General features: G+C 42.0%; 1 long non-coding RNA gene across 9 annotated transcripts in view; it reads left to right on the top strand.

Annotated features, from left to right (window-relative positions):
• The window catches only part of LOC117357979, a 168,215-nt gene that overhangs the window by 91,989 nt on the left and 59,528 nt on the right, over positions 1 to 16,698 (top strand). For 5 of the 9 annotated variants that reach the window (XR_004538924.1, XR_004538920.1, XR_004538921.1 and 2 more), the window contains one exon: positions 12,711 to 12,945. The exons of 3 other annotated variants lie outside the window; for them this stretch is intronic. This is a non-coding gene — a long non-coding RNA (uncharacterized LOC117357979). Of the gene's footprint in view, positions 1 to 12,621; positions 12,946 to 16,698 lie in introns of all 9 variants that reach the window. One more of the 9 variants, XR_004538923.1, reaches the window with a different exon arrangement.

The raw sequence follows: 16,698 nt of genomic DNA, 5'->3' as shown, positions 1-16,698 counted from the left end.
GAGCTAACTTGGATAAATGTGGTTATGTATTACTGACTTTATATTCTTGATTTAAATATGATGACTATGTATATGTATCTTTAACTTAAATTTACTTTCTGTACAAGTTCATACTTGATAAATAATTATAAAATGATAAATAATTTAAAAAAAAACTAAAATAGTCATGTGATTATTTAAATAAGCAGGAGTGTATTGGTAAAACTACATATATAAGAGAAATGACAAAAAGAGATGGATAAACCATGGGAGCAGACTCTGCGATTGTTTGCGATTATGTATTTTTTTTACAGATTCAAAAAAATAGGTGTAGATAGGCTAATTTTCCAAAGCATATCTCTGGGTGAAACCATGCTTTATGCATGGAAATGGGCATTTTAAAAAACTGACTGTGCAATATGGAGGTAGGTAAAGGTACATCACAAAAAAAACAACAAAAAACAAACAAACAAAAAGGGAGACCCAATGATCCACAATAAAAACAATCCAAAGATGAAAACAACAGATGTCCTGAAAGATGATTTTATTCACTCTTCACAATAAAAATACAAATAAAAGTCTGAATTAGTAATACACATTTGATTGTCCTGATGGACCCTACACGGTCCGTGTTTCGGCAAGACCGCCTTCCTCAGGGGTCTGGATGATGTAGGGTACAAAGATAAAAATATGAGCAAAACAATGTACGTGTCATTGAGCATAAATGGCTTGAAACAAGCAGAGTGGCGTGTAAAGTCGCAGTGAGAAGGTACATGCCGGAACAACCTTACATTTGGCTGCTCATCACCCCACTTGCTTCAGGTGTTCAAAAAGTGTGTGCTTTTTCCTTCCCTCCTGTTTAAAATAAGATTATATACTGGAGACATTTGCTAGCTTTCTGACATTTTTGGGGCCTAATTCTATAAACAGCACCTAGGTTAGGCACAGCTGGGTGCCCTAATCATGGATGCCTAGTGATACCTAATTAAAATTTGTGAGCAACTTAATTTTTTTAAAGGGGTTAAATGGCATGGTAATTGACCATAGAGTTCCTTTCAGCATCGTGAGCAGCGCGGAACATTCAGCGTGGCTCCCTGCGCTAATAACCACTGTCGTGGTTTAGTAAAAAAAAGGGGAGGGGTTAAATTAATACTTTAGGTTGCGCGTAGATATCCAAATGACACCTAGCGATGCCTAAGCTGAGGTGCCCTCCAACGCCAAACAATGCCTACCTGAAAAGTAGGCATAGTTAGAGGCGGAGAATAAGTGTGGTTGACTTACGTATTGCTAGGCGTCGTAGTTAGGCACCAGTAAATTAGGCAAGGGATGCCTAGCAATGCCTAAGCATTCCTAGGTGCCACTAAGCATGATTCTATATGCAGCATCTAGTGGTCGATTGACAACCGTTCTGACCAGTGCCTAGAAGTTAGGTGCCGTTAGGCGCCACTTATAGAATCAAACCCTTTTCGCCTCACCCTAATCAAAATACTAAGGCACCCTTCTTCTAACTCCACATCATGCTCCGATCAGAATCCCTAAATCACAATATCATTTGCACTGCTGTTCTTTATCCCAAGAATTATACAATCTCACTATTCATTCTCTGGATATAATAAACACTTTTATGGCAGTGCTGGAGAGTTAATGGTCTTATGAACTATTTAAGGAGAGTAGAATGTTCATTTCCATCTTTTTTTCACAGGAGAAATCCTTCCCCTATGAAAAAAAGTCCTTGAAAAAGCTGTTTTTTGTTTGGAGAAACATGTTGGACATGCTCCGCCTGGCTGACGGACAGAATAAAGTCATTAAAGTTTCTATTTACTCATTAAGATATTAGAGTGATGGAGAGAAAGTTAAGTAAAGTATTTAAGAAATAGAGATAAGAAATGAGAGAGGCTGACCAGAATCCCAGCATATCCTACCTTTTCTAAGCTAGAAACATGATGGAAGATAAGAGCCAGTGGCCCATCCAGTCTGCCCATCTGCAGCATCCACTGTCTCCTCCTCCCCCTAGGAAATCTCACGTGCCTAACCCATGCTTTCCTGAATTCAGATACTTTGTCTCCACCACTTCTACCAGGAAACTATTCTAGTCATCTACCATCCTTAACTTCATTCTATGCCCTCTCATTCAAGAGCTTCCTTTCAAATGAAAGAGACTCGCCTCAAGCTCATTTATGTCACATAGGTATTTAAACATCTGTATCATATCTGTATCTTCCACCTTTCTTCCAAAGTATGCATATTGAGATCTTTAAGTCTTTCCCCATATGCTTTATGATGAAGACCATGCACCATTTTAGTAGCCTTCCTCTGGACCGACTCCATCCTGTTTATAACTTTTTGAAGTTGCAGTCTCTAGAATTGTACACATTGTTCTAAATGAGGTCTCATCAGAGTCTTATACAGGAGCATCAATATTCCTTTTTTCTAGTGCATTAGGTGTGTCATTCTAGACCAGTGGTCTCAAACTTGCGGTCTGGGGGCCACATGTGGCCCGCCAGGTACTATTTTGAGGCCCTCGCTATGTTTATCATAATCACAAAAGTAAAATAAAACAGTATCTTGATCATATGTCTCTAGCTATAAATTACAATATTTTTTATTAAGACTTAGCCAAAAGGAAAGATTTATAAGCTATAAAGAGTTTTACCTCATGCAAAATTGTCATTTCTTTAATAAGACATTAACTATTTTTTTTCTGAGGCCCTCCAAGTACTTACAAATCCAAAATGTGGCCCTGCAAAGGGTTTGAGTTTGAGACCACTGTTCTAGATTATATGGTATCCTCCCCATGCTTGTGAGCTGTGCAGAAGGAATCCACTACAGGTTTTTGATTCCTTCTCCTTCACCAGAGAACTCTATTGCCCCCTTCAGGTTTTCCTTGTGCAAGTGAGCTGGAAGGAGTCTTTCTGATCTGTTCTATTATTTTTTATTATTATTTTCAGTATTTTTCAATGGTTTTGGCAGGTTTCAGTACTCCAGAGTGCCCCCAGGTTGAGGGGAAAGCTCAACCTGTTTGGAGAAGTAAATTTGAGATCTGTAGCTGAAAGGCCAATCCCTCTGTAGTATCAGATCAAAGAAGAAGGATTACATGCAAAAGCTACTCTAACCATGCTCCAGTTAGTCCAATAAAAAAGTTATCACTTAGATTCTTTTTGTTTTTGTTTTCTAACACGGCTGCCACACTATTTCTATCAATTTGGGGAATGAGAATGCTCTAGTGCAGGGCTACCCAATTCCAGTCCTCGAGATTTACTGGTAGGCCAGGTTTTAGGATGAACATGCATGAGAGAGATTTGCATACCAAGAAGGCAGTGCAGGCAAATCTCTCTCATGCATATTCATTGTGGATATCCTGAAAACCTGGCCTGCCAGTAGATCTCGAGGACCGAAATTGGGCAGCCCTACTCTAGTACCTGAGAAGAGGGAGTTTAGTTTACTATTGGAAGGGTAAAGGTGGGAGTGAGAGGGATCCAGGTCTGGGGGGAGTTTGTTTTACTATCGTTGGTTTGTGGATGGGCATATGAGAGGGTTGGGGGAGTTTATGCCACTTGTGGGGAGTTGTGGTGGGGATGAAAGGATTCAGGGATACAACTGAAGAAGGTCTGGGTATGTGGGGATATGGTCATTTCAGTGCTTGGATCATGGATAAGGTTAGGGAAGAGTCCCTGTTCATCACAGTAAAATGGGAGGTAGGGTATTTGGAAAAATATTTTTTTGGCCCAATGTTGGTTTAAAAAATGATAGTGAGGGGAGCTTCCAGTGAGAAAGAGGCTTATAATTAAAAATAAGCTTAATTCTTGCCAGATAAAATATGATAGAGCAACCTAATATTGCTCCTGAGAATGTCCATTTTTATAGCATCTAGCAAACTAAACAGTTTGATTAGTCAAGGTTAAAGTTATCTTGCATGCATTTACCTTCCTAAATCTGTTGTTAGATAGCCAGATTCCTTTGCAAATGGACCCCAAATCTGTCCTAAGTTCTGGATGTCAGGGCTTAGAATTGTTTTAAAAAAATTTATATTCCACATATCCTACAATTCTATGTGGATTACAAATTATTTAGGTACTCAAGAATTTTTCCCTAACTGTCCCGGTGGGCTCCCACTCTATCTAACGTACCTGGGTCAATGGGGATTAAGTGACTTGCCCAGGGTCACAAGCAGCAGTATGGGATTCAAACCCACAACCTCAGGGTGCTGAGGCTGTAGCTCTAACCACTGCACACACTTTACTTTTATTTGTAGGTTTGGCTTAACAGTGGCATTTTTTTATATGATGCTTAAAACAAATTAAATTGGGCTATGTTTATGTTAGTTGCCACAAGAAGACATGTAACTAATGTCTTCCATTTTTCAGAATTTGACCTCCCTTTAAATCCTTTCCCGCCCAAAGCTACCCTGCAGAAATATTTAACATAATGGTCTTTCAAGTTTGATTTTGCATGAGAATTGATTTTCTTTCACTGGAAGCTAATTTATAATGCAATTTCATGTTTGAATTCTCTGTATTTAATTGAAGTTGACTATTGAGTACCTCTAGCTATAGTTGACTTCTCACTGTGCCTTCCTTGATTAACTAAGATTAAAGATGACATTCCTGTAATTGTAGGTTCTTCTTTGCAATATGGTTTTCTTTCTGTTATTTTAAATTGTTTCTTGACCAGGACAAATCTTAGCAATTTAGAATTACTGTATATACTCGAATATAAGTCGATCCAAGTATAAGATGAGGTACCTCCCCCCCCCCCCCCAAAAAAAAGGGAGTCCCGCGAGAACTGATGACTGCCATTCAGGGAGCGGCTCAGGGCTGGGCAAGAGCGCAAAAAGCTCATTCCTAATCTGGTATACCATTGGGTCATGAGAACTCAGGCATCCATTCAGGGAGGGAAAGGCTCAGCGCAGGGCAGGAGTGCGGAAAGCTTGCTCCTGCCCGAATTATCACTGGACCACCAGGGATTCAAAAAGGTATGGCGAATAAGGACAACACTAAGGGCTCCTTTTACAAAGCCACGCTAGCGGTTTTAGCGCGCGTGCGCGCTAGCTGAAAACCTACCACCTGCTCAAAAGGAGGCGGTAGTGGCTAGTGTGTGTGGCAATTTAGCATGCGCTGTTCCGCGCATTAAGGCCCTAGTACGGCTTTGTAAAAGGAGCCCTAAAACTTGGGTAAAAATTAACTATGGCAGGTACAGTGACCTACGTAAAATACATAGAAACATAGAAATAGACGGCAGATAAGGGCCACGGCCCATCTAGTCTCCCCACCCTAATGTCCCTCCCCTACCTTTGCCCTGTGAATAGATCCCATGTGCCGATCCCATTTGGCCTTAAAATCAGGCACCCTGCTGGCCTCAATCACCTGTAGTGGAAGACTATTCCAGCGATCAACCACTCTTTCAGTGAAAAATAATTTCCTGATGTCCCCTCGTAGTTTCCCACCCCTGATTTTCCACGGATGCCCTCTTGTTGTCGTGGGACCCTTGAAAAAGAAGATATCTTCCTCCGCCTCGATGCGGCCCGTAAGATACTTGAATATCTCGATCATGTCTCCCCTCTCTCTGCGCTCCTCGAGCGAGTATAGCTGTAATTTGTCAAGCCGTTCTTCGTATGGAAGATCCTTGAGTCCTGAGACCATCCGGGTGGCCATTCTCTGCACCGACTCCAGTCTCAGCACATCCTTGCGATAATGTGGCCTCCAGAATTGCACACATTATCGCAAGGATGTGCTGAGACTGGAGTCGGTGCAGAGAATAGTGTATCTCTCTATACAAATAGTGTATCTCTTTTTTCCCTTTGCTACATAGATAGTGCTGATTGTGCTAAAATATCTTTTAAATTCATATACGAAGGTTCTTCAAAATTTTTCTGCATATTTTCATGGGAAATGGATGAGGCGGGAGAAGTATTAAGAGGGCGTGTCATAGAATGTCATGTGACTAGTCAGTCAGGCAAGCCGGCTTACTTTGCAGGTAGTAATGTAATTTGCTTTTGAGATATTTAATAAATAGTGTTTAAAAAAAATAAAAGTGCAGAAACTTTTTGAAGATCCCTCGTATCTCTTGAAGGTTACAAATACATCTTTACCTGCAAAATATGGATTGTCTAAATAATCTGTATATTGTCATGCAAGATATGGTCATAAATTGGGATGCAAACCACTTTATCTTTTTTCCCTTAGGTTGAATATGTAAAAGGAACTTCCTATCCTATTTGTTTGCTCTCTTAAATTCATTCCTGACTGATTTCTCAGAATTCCCCTGACCTTAAATCTATTGTACATTATTTCTGCTTGACATCTGAGGTCTTCCTGAATAGAACACATACTTTTGAGTCCTAAAAACTGGCTGTGAGGTAAATTACATTTCAGTGACATGCTATGACAGCAGCATTTTATTAATGTCAGGGGGTTTACGATTTAAATTAGTGATAAAAGTACCAATCATGTATCTTATATTGATGTTTGAAAAGGAAACCTCAGTTCTACCAAAAGCTCATCTCAAATTTCAAACTCATGTCTTTTGTGTTCAGCCAGTGATGCAATACTAAAAGCTTATCATCAGCACCATCCCGAATTAAAAAATATATTGATATATCTTCTCCATAATTCAATTTTGTGTTTAAATGGATTGTCTGTCAGAAAGTGCTCTTAAAAATTAGTGCAACCAGAATAGAAATTGTTTGAAGAAAAAGTTCCCTGGGGGGCAGTGCCCATGACGACAACAAAACTGGGTTCCTCAGTACAGCAACTGGTAAATGACACTCAATTATGGGAGGAAAAGGATCTTAGAAACAAGCTCAGAAACCGACATATACTGTAAGTAAACTTATTCTGAGTCTTATCGATTCCTGATTTCAATCCTCGATCCTTAAAAAAACCACCCAACAATTTTCCTCCCATAATTGAAAGGATCAATGATTGAAATCAGGAACCGATAAGACTCAGAATAAGTTTACTTATATATCGGTTTCTGAGCTGGTTTTTGAAATCTTTTTCCTCCCATAATTGAGTGTCATTTACCAGTTGCTGTATTAAGGAACCCGATTTTGTTGAAGTTGTAGCTTTTTGGGGGTTCCATTTCCATCTCCTTGCTTATTGGGGCAGTGCCCATGAGCCAGGGGGTCCAGTGTACTTGTGTGCCTCAACGAATTAATCCTGCCCTGGGCGTTCCAAAATACACGATAAAACAAATGGTACAAAACTTAGCAGCAAGATTTCTGCTGGGAAAAATCGAGGCACACGAGTGCCACCCCGCTACTGAAAGAACTACACTGGCTATCGATTGAAAGCAGGGTGAAATTCAAGTTCCTATTGCTGACGCACAAAATCATTCATTTCTGTGAACACAATATCTAGCGAACAGACTGCACAAGCATACAACAACATGTGCACTATGCTCAAGCCAAAATCACCTGCTGGAAATTCCCTCCTTCAGAGAAATCAAATACAAAAGCGTTAGGAAAAGAATGTTTTCGGTGATGGCTTCAAGCTGGTGGAATGCCCTCCCGAAGGAACTAAAACTAGAAAAAGGTACCGAAAAGTTAAAGAAAGGGATAAAGACCATTCTCTTCATAGACTACTTTAGCCAATAAAAGAACATAGATGAGACAGTTGGCTAATCCCCCTCCCCTAATCAGGAACTCAATAGGAATATTTATTTATTTTTAAAATTTCTATACTGTTTTTTTCCAAAGTGGTTTACAAAAAGTTACATGCATAAAATATTATAAAAATCAGAACAAGATAGGAACAAAAACAGACAGATTCAATCTTTACATAAGGTCAGTTGCTCAAAGAAATGCATCTACAAATAGTTGTGTTTTTAATATTTTCCTAAATGAGTTCCTGTCTCTATAATAGGATATAAATAGACCACAGGCTGAAGCCCAGAAAACTAGACTGAGGAAGATAATACTTCAAAAATAAAATAAAAAAACAATACAGATACATGTATATAGACTATATTTAGTTGAATAGGCCAAACTCCTTAGGAGGTGTGTAAATATTGTGTACTTAGCTGCAATAGTAAACCCAGTGATATACCAAGGAGGGGTTGTGGGGGGGGGGGTCCACCCCAGGTGCACAGCCCAAGAGGGTGCGAAGCTGGCCACTCACCGGGGAATAGGCTGCCACCGGGGAAAGGCTGCCATTGCCGTTATCAGAAACAAGCCGGCGCCGAGTTCTCCCTCCCTGCTTCTCTTCCCCACGAGCCGACCAACTCTAGCCATCCGACGTCAATTCTGACGTCGGAGAGGATGTTCTGGGCCAGCCAATCGCTGCCTGGCTGGCCCGGAACGTCCTCTCCAACATTAGAATTGACGTTGGGCAGCGAGAGTTGGTTGGCCCGCAGGGAAGAGAAGCAGGGTGAATTCGGCGCCGGCCTGTTTCCGATGGCCAGTGGCAGCCTTTCCCTGGCGGTGGTGGCAGCAGCATGTTTCCCAATGGCGATGGCATGGGGGAGGGCAGGGAGAAGGAAAGAAAGGGGGGGGGGGAGACAGGGATCCAGAAAGAAAGAAGGGGGCAGGGTGAAAGAAAGAAATGGGGCACTGAGAGAGAAAGACAAACAGAAAGAAAGGGGGCATGGGGAGAGAGAAAGAAAGAAGGGGTAGAGTGAAAGAAAGAAAGAAAGAAATGGGGCATGGAGAGAGAGAGAGAAAGACAGACAGAGAAAGAAAGGGGGCATGAGAGAAAGAAGGGGGCAGGGTGAAAGAAAGAAAGAAATGGGGCACGGAGAGAGAGAGAAAGACAGACAGATAAAGAAAGGGGGAATGGAGAGAGAAAGAAGGGGGCAGGGTGAAAGAAAGAAATAGGGCATGGAGAGAGAGAGAGAGAGAGAGAAAGACAAACATAGAGAAAGAAAGAGGGCATGGGGAGAGAGAAAGAAAGAAGGGGGCAGGGTGAAAGAAAGAAAAAAGTGGGGCATAGAGAGAGAGAGAAAGGCAGACATACAGAAAGAAAGGGGGCATGGAGAGAGAAAGAAAGAAGGGGACAGGATGAAACAAAGAAAAAGTTGGGGGAGGGAATGAGGTCTGGAGGAGAGGAAGCATACAGGAGGCTGAAAGAAGGGAAGAAATATTGGATGAACAGTCAGAAGAATAAAGTGCAACCAGAGACTGATGAAATTACCAAACAAAGGTAGGAAAAATGATTTTATTTTCAATTTAGTGATCAAAATGTGTCCATTTTGAGAATTTATATATGCTGTCTATATTTTGCACTATGGCCCCCTTTTACTAAACTTTTACTGCAATAGCAGTTTTTAGCGCAGGGAGCCTATGAGCGTCGAGAGCAGCATGGGGCATTCAGCGCAGCTCCCTGCGCTAAAAACCGCTATCGCGGTTTAGTAAAAAGGGAGGGGTATATTTGTCTATTTTTGTATAGTTGTTACTGAGGTGACATTGCTTAAGTCATCTGCCATGACCTCTTTGAAAACCCGCGGAATATAAATGATAATTAACATTTTCTCTGTGTACAGTATGCTTTGTGTTTTTAAAATTTTATTGTTGGTAGATCATTTTGACTTGGCCACGAAGGTAAGAGGAAGATAGGGAAGGGAGCTGCTGAAAGACATCTAGTAATCCTTGCAGGCTTGACTGTGCAGGGAATTATTTTTGTAAAATCATGTTTTGTTATGTGACTGGCATTATTTAGACTTTAATTTCTATGAATGAATAGAATGAAAATGATATAAAATTACTTGCTTGTTTTTATGTGCGTGCGCTGAAGAAAAGTGGAGAGAGAGTGGGCTGAGGACGCTGATGGGAAATGGGGAAGAGAGAGTGGGGAGAAGACGCTGATTTATAAATTGACAATTCTACAGAATATTGTTTCTTTTTATACTTTAATATAATAAGTTCAATATAAAACAATTCAAAGCTTGTGTGGATGAAATCAGGTAGTTTGTGGGGATGAGGACCGAGCTTACGGGGATTAGTCCAATAAAATGGTATTTTCTTATTTCTCATTATTATTTTTATTTTTATTTGTTAATTTGTAAAGTGGTGATTGTTATATATCAGTTTTTTCAAATTTACATCTACTGTCTTTATATTTTGCATAGTATTAGAGGACATGTATTACTGTTTTTGTGGTGTTGCATTGTATGCAGAGTCTGGTTTCATGGCAGTTCAGTTTAACTTTTGTCTACATATTTCTATTTTTAGTTTGTGATTATTCCATGTTGGGTGAGGGTGTATCTGTCTGTGTATATGAAAGGGCCATGGCTTTCTATAGCATCGACTGTACTGGATCAATTGACTGTGCAGTATCTGGTTTGTTTAGTTTTACAATGTATGTGTTGGTGTTCTAGTGCTCACTGCAGTGTTTAAGATGCTGCCTTTTCCTAGGTGCACTCTTGTTGTGCGATATGTAGATTGTTACTAAAAATCATATTTTTCATATAGATGGGAATGGGGGTGTCAAAAAATGATGGGCCCTGGGTGTCACATATGCTAGGTACGCCACTGAGTAAACCTAATATTAAATGTGAAGATAGGTAGGATGATTGATTTGGTATGAATATATACATAAGTAGGACGATCGATGTGCCGGTAACATAAGTAGGATGATTGATTGATTAAGCCTTAATTATGTTGGTATTAATAACTCTGTATTGTAACACTACTGCAGAAGCCCCTGTAACTCTGTATAGAGCCCACGGTATTGCGGTATATAAACTGTTATTATTATTATGTATTATAACACCTCCACAGAAGCTCATGTATTGCATCACCTTATACAGAAGCTCATGCAAACTGCTCTGAATTGACATTCCAGTCATTAGTAGCGGTATAGAAGCTAACAATGAACAATATCTGCTATCTATATTTTGCACTATACAGTATTTGTCTATTTTTCTATAGTTATTGAGATGACATTGCATATTTTAAAGTCATCTGTTTTGACCAATTTGGGAAAAAAAAAGAGTATCAATGGTAATTAACATTTTCTCTGCATACAGTGTGCTTTGTGAGGGGTTGTTGTTTTTTTTTACAATTTGTGGTTAACATTATGTATTAATAAGATTATATTGTGTGTATATGAAAAATGAATGGAAGAAATTGCATTACAATTATCATGGGGGTGAGGTCAGGGGTGGAGCCCATGTAGCATCTGTCCTTCCCTGCCTTCCCAAATCCCTTCCAGTCTGTGCAATATCTGTCCTTCTTGCTTTCCCAACCCCTCCTACCCCGCCCGTGTAGCATCTGTCATTTCCTCATTCCCAATACCAGCCCCTCTCCCTCTCAGCTGGATCCTGTGGTACAATCTCTCCCCAGTTCTCTCCTTCCCCACCTACCACCTCCCCGCTGCTGTAATTTAAAAACTTCAGGCAGCCATCGGCATAATGAAGGAAGCCTCCAGCCCTCGGCCTGCCCCGGAAGTGTTATTTCTACAGCGCTTCCTCTTCCCATGTAGACAGGATGCTGCAGAAAGAACACATCCAGAGCAGGCCAAGGGCAGGAGGCTTGCTTTGTTACGCTGATGGCTGCCTGAAGATTTTAAATTACAGCAGAGGGGAGGTGGTAGGTAGGGGAGTTTCAGATAACAGAGTGGGGGTAGGTGGGGTGGCCGTTAGTTTCAGAAACACCAAATGTTGACTCTCTCAATGATCATTATCCAAGGTATAGTAAGAGTGAAATTATGCCTGCATATTACGCAGGTGTAACTTCATTCTTGCTATACCTTGGATAATGATCGTTGAGAGAGTCAATATTTGGCCATCTTTCCATGTATGGATTACATTGTATAGATTACATGTATATGGATTACATTGAATGACCCCCTGACATGTCGGGTCCTTCAATAAATGGAAGTTTGACTGCTTAGAACTTGAAGGCCCCTTGTTCTTTTTTTGTGTAACTTCAGTTTAGCCACAATTTCAGCTGATTTATCCCTAGTCTTTTATAAAAATAGATGCTTATGTATTTTAAAACTGGCTCAAAACAGGTGACAGCTTATTATAAAATAACCCATAAATGAATAATTCCTGCCATGAAAGACAAATAACCAAAATGAAGTGCATAAACAGATCTGGTGGACAGACACTTCTCGTTAGAGATTCAGCTTTGGCTTGGGAGAACAACAGACACATCTCTTAGCCTCAGTGCCGCTGCAACCCCAGCACTTTTCATTTTACTAGTCAGCTCTGTGGAGTTTTGTTATGTTGAGTGCATGTTAAAAGAATTATAAACCAATCATAAGTATCAACTATGAATTCAGGGAAATATATTTTGAATTTGCATTTAAAGTATACTGGACTGAAAAGCATTGTAATACCTCACAAAACTGGAAATGCCACTATTTTTTTATCCAGGAACATTTAGTATAAGATACATCTGTGATTTTAGTTTTGACTCATATGGCGCACATTTTATTTGCAAACCTTTTTCACAATGCCGGAGGATATTATTTCTGATATGTATCATAATTGCACAGGATATTAACATCAGCAAGTTGCAATCAATCATTAAATGTCATTGCTAAATTGAAAATAGCTTAAGCTAAGCTAAATTGAAAATAGCTCAAGGTAAGTTTTCTTTTTTTTATTTTGAGGTACAGAAAAATTGTTGCCAATATCACAAAAACAAGTCTTCTTTGTTGTAATGACAACTCCTGTCCCCACCTTTTCCTCTCCCCACAGCACTCAGGGACAGGGGAGCACAGGATAAAAAGATGAGAAAGCATGTCCTGAAGAAAAAAGTTTCCAACCAAGATTTCTTTACCATGCAGGCAAAGGATGAGCAAAGCAAAGAGGGGATCTGTTCACCCACACCCAGTTTACAGCAGTTTTCTTCAATGCAAGGCCTTGGGGCCAATGGCAGCCCTTGGAGACTCTTGGGATGGCCTTCATAATCATTCTGGCTCTTTTTCTGCTACTCTCTTCTCTAACCAATATCCTGACAGAAAGAGGGAAGTGGATGGGAAGAAGAGCCACATGTTTGAAAGACAAGTCATTCCTCAATAGGTAAAGAAAATGCATTTGGAAATGCCCACCTCCTTGAGGATATGTCCAATAAACAGTTTGAAGTCATTGGCACACAATAGTCAACAATGTTGTGATCTTGCATGGGATGATATTTGGTGGATTTCCTTCAGCTGAATATTGAAGATTGCTGGCTATGAGCATTTCTTGGGCAGACAGGTCTGGATTGTATAATCGGCGTCCCGATTGTAGGTGGCCAACTACTGCCTAACCAGCCAATCGGGATGCACATTTTCTTTAAAAAAAAAAAAACAACCCTCCTGAGGAAGGCCACCTACAAATGAAGGTGCTTCCAGGAACCTAGGAAGGCCCGCAAGCCCGCCTAAGGCTAAGCGTGGGTGTGGCTTGGCCCAGAAGTAGCCTTAGGTGGACTTAGGTGGCCATATGCATCTCCCTAGACCCGTGGTAGATGCGTACAATGTAGGCCAGTAAAATGCTGGCCTACATTGTAAGCAACCGCAGCCGCTGAGCTTATCGTGGCAAGGGTTCTCCCTGCTGCGATAGGTTTAGCGGCCGCAGCTGCTGTCCTCCCCACCTCATATATCACTGGCAGGAGGGATGCCCAATCCCTCTTGCTGGAACACCCCCCGAATGATCGCAGCAGGAGGGATTCCCAGACCTTCTTGCTGATACCCCATTAATCCTCCCCTAATGTTTGGAGGCAGGAGGGATGCCCAGTCTCTCCTACCAACACCCCCCACCCTCACTGAAAATTTGCCCCATCCCCTGAAAGTTTGCCCCCCACACCCCTCCCAAAAGGTCACCCCCACATGGACCCCCCCCCAACCTGGACCCCACACAGACCCCCCTAACCTGTTTTCATTAGACAGACGGTTCCTGCCTGTGTCCGGCTGGCAGGCCCGCCTTCAAAGGAATGGCGGGCCTTCCCCTTCACAGTGTATCTTGGGATGCACCGGGGAGGGGCCTAAGGTCCTGATTGGCCCAGGGGCCTTAGGCACTTAGGCCAACCGGAATATTAGGCCCATCTCCCAGTGCATTCTGGGATGCACTGGGAGTGGCCTAAGATTCTGATTTGCCATATCCCTTAGGCTACCCCCATATTAAAGGGGGGTGTCAGAGGGTGTTGCTTGGTGGTGGGAGGGAGTGGGCAGCTCTCCCATTGATGGGGGGGAGGTTGTGTATGGGGTCGCTTGACGTCAATTGTGCAATGCGTCAGGAGAGAGTGATCATCGCTCCTGCCGATCTTCAATTTTTATCTTTTTTAATTTAATTTGCATTTGAGGGTAGTGGTTCTAAGCTGTCAAACCTTACTTTCTTGTCAGTGCCTGTGCCAATCAGCATTCAGGCACTGATCAGAAAGTAAGGCAATGACAGTTTAGACCTGTTGGCAAATTATGGCCGCAAATGTGGCACAACGAGGTTAGAGAATCACTCGATGATTACAGAGAATCGCTCAGTGTGATCATTTTAATATTAATGACCTTGTACTACATGTGCATGGCAGTATTGTAGACTGTTAGAAAATTTGTAAAAGACCTCGGTAAACCGTTTTGATAATCTGTCTCTATAATACATGCACATTAAATCGTCTGGAACCGGTTTAGCAAGCATGTTAAAGGTAGATTTTAGTTTTGAGAATCTGCCCCTTAATGGGGGGATGTAAGATACCATATCTTTTAACCATTCTCTAAAATTTTTGTGTGTATTAAAATTTTGGCAGTGTGCACTAAAATCTATTCCCAGGTCTCCTTGCCCCAAACTGTTCCTATCTCTTTTTCCCAGCTATTCATAAATCCATGTTGAAGTTCCTTCCTGACCCCAAACTGTCCTTTCAGAAGGCATTGGACAAGGTTCTGCATGAACGACTACTTCGGAAAAATACGAGCCATGGAATAGAGGGTGAAATACTCAGATGGATTAAAAACTGGCTGGAGCATAGGAAACAGAGAGTGGGGGTAAATGGACAATACTCGGACTGGAAGAGTGTCACCAGCGGGGTGCCACAGGGCTCGGTGCTTGGACCCGTGCTCTTCAACATCTTTATAAATGATCTGGACATAGGTACGACGAGTGAGGTGATAAAATTTGTGGACGATAAGAAGTTATTCAGAGTAGTGAAGATGCAGGGGGATTGCGAAGATCTACAACGTGACATAATCAGGCTCGAGGAATGGGCTGCGACATGGCAGATGAGGTTCAATGTGGACAAGTGTAAAGTGATGCATGTTGGTAACAAAAATCTCATGCACAAATACAGGATGTCCGGGGCGGTACTTGGAGAGACCTCCCAGGAAAGGGGCTTGGGAGTTCTGATTGACAAGTCAATGAAGCCGTCCATGCAATGTGCAGCAGCGGCAAAAAGGGCAAACAGAATGCTAGGAATAATAAAGAAGGGGATCACAAACAGGTCAGAGAAGGTTATCATGCTGCTGTACCGGGCCATGGTGTGCCCTCACCTGGAGTACTGCGTACAGCACTGGTCGCCGTACATGAAGAAGGACACGGTACTACTCGAAAGAGTCCAGAGAAGAGCGACTAAGATGGTTAAGGGGTTGGAGGAGCGAAAGATTAGAGAAACTGGGCCTCTTCTCCCTCGAACAGAGAAGATTAAGAGGGGACATGATCGAAACATTCAAGGTACTGAAGGGGATAGACTTAGTAGATAAAGACAGGTTGTTCACCCTCTCCAAGGTAGGGAGAATGAGAGGGCACTCTCTAAAGTTGAAAGGGGATAGATTCCGTACGAACATAAGGAAGTTCTTCTTCATCCAGAGAGTGGTGGAGAGCTGGAACGCTCTTCCGGAGTCTGTCATAGGGGAAAACACCCTTCAGACAAAGTTGGACAAGTTCCTGCTGAACAAGGACGTACACTGGTAGGGCTACGCTGGTAGTGTTAGTAGGGCTAATCTCAGTTAGGGCACTGGTCTTTGACCAGAGGGCTGACACGTGAGCGGACTGCTGGGCAGGATGGACCACAGGTCTGACCCAGCAGTGGCAGTTCTTATGTTACCTTGTGGCAACTTCCCTAGCCATAGTCTCTCTAATTCTCTCTTAAGTTGTTTCATAACTTAACTAATTTCCCTCTGACCTAGGAAGTGCCTTGCTCGAAGGTATATTAGCAAGTCCACCAAGCTGAAATCATATGCTTTCTGTAGTTCCTTAAAGGAATATGCCTTTCCTTTCTTGATCAACTGAGGCCATACTCTTTCCATCTGGAAAGGGGTCACGAGTGGCGTCCCGCAGGGGTCAGTACTGGGACCGCTGATATTCAATATATTCATAAATGACCTGGAGTCAGGGATGAAGTGCGAAGTTATAAAATTTGTGGACGACACAAAACTCTCCAGTAGGGTTAAAACTGTGGAGGAATGCAAAGAACTACAAAGGGACCTGAACAAACTGAGTGAGTGGGCAGACAACTTGCTAATATGAGCTTCAATGTGGAGAAATGTAAAGTCTTGCACATAGGGAAAGGAAACCCGATGTATAACTACACAATGGGGGGGGGGGGGGATGGTACTGGGAGAAGGCAAACTGGAAAAGGACGGGGGTTTTAATGGACAGGACAATGAAGCCGGCGGCACAATGCGCAGCGGCCTCAAAAAGGGTGAATAGAATGTTGGGCATTATCAAAAAAGGTATCACTACCAGAATGAAGGAAGTTATCTCCTGCCACTGTATCGGGCGATGGTATGCCTGCATCTGGAGTACTGCGTTCAATACTGGTCACCGTACCTTAAGAAGGATATGGCGATACTCGAGAGGGTCCAGAAA

This window comes from Geotrypetes seraphini, chromosome 3, assembly GCF_902459505.1.
Source record: "Geotrypetes seraphini chromosome 3, aGeoSer1.1, whole genome shotgun sequence".
NCBI classification, from domain to species: Eukaryota; Metazoa; Chordata; class Amphibia; order Gymnophiona; family Dermophiidae; genus Geotrypetes; species Geotrypetes seraphini.
This window is presented reverse-complemented; position numbering and strand designations above follow the sequence as displayed.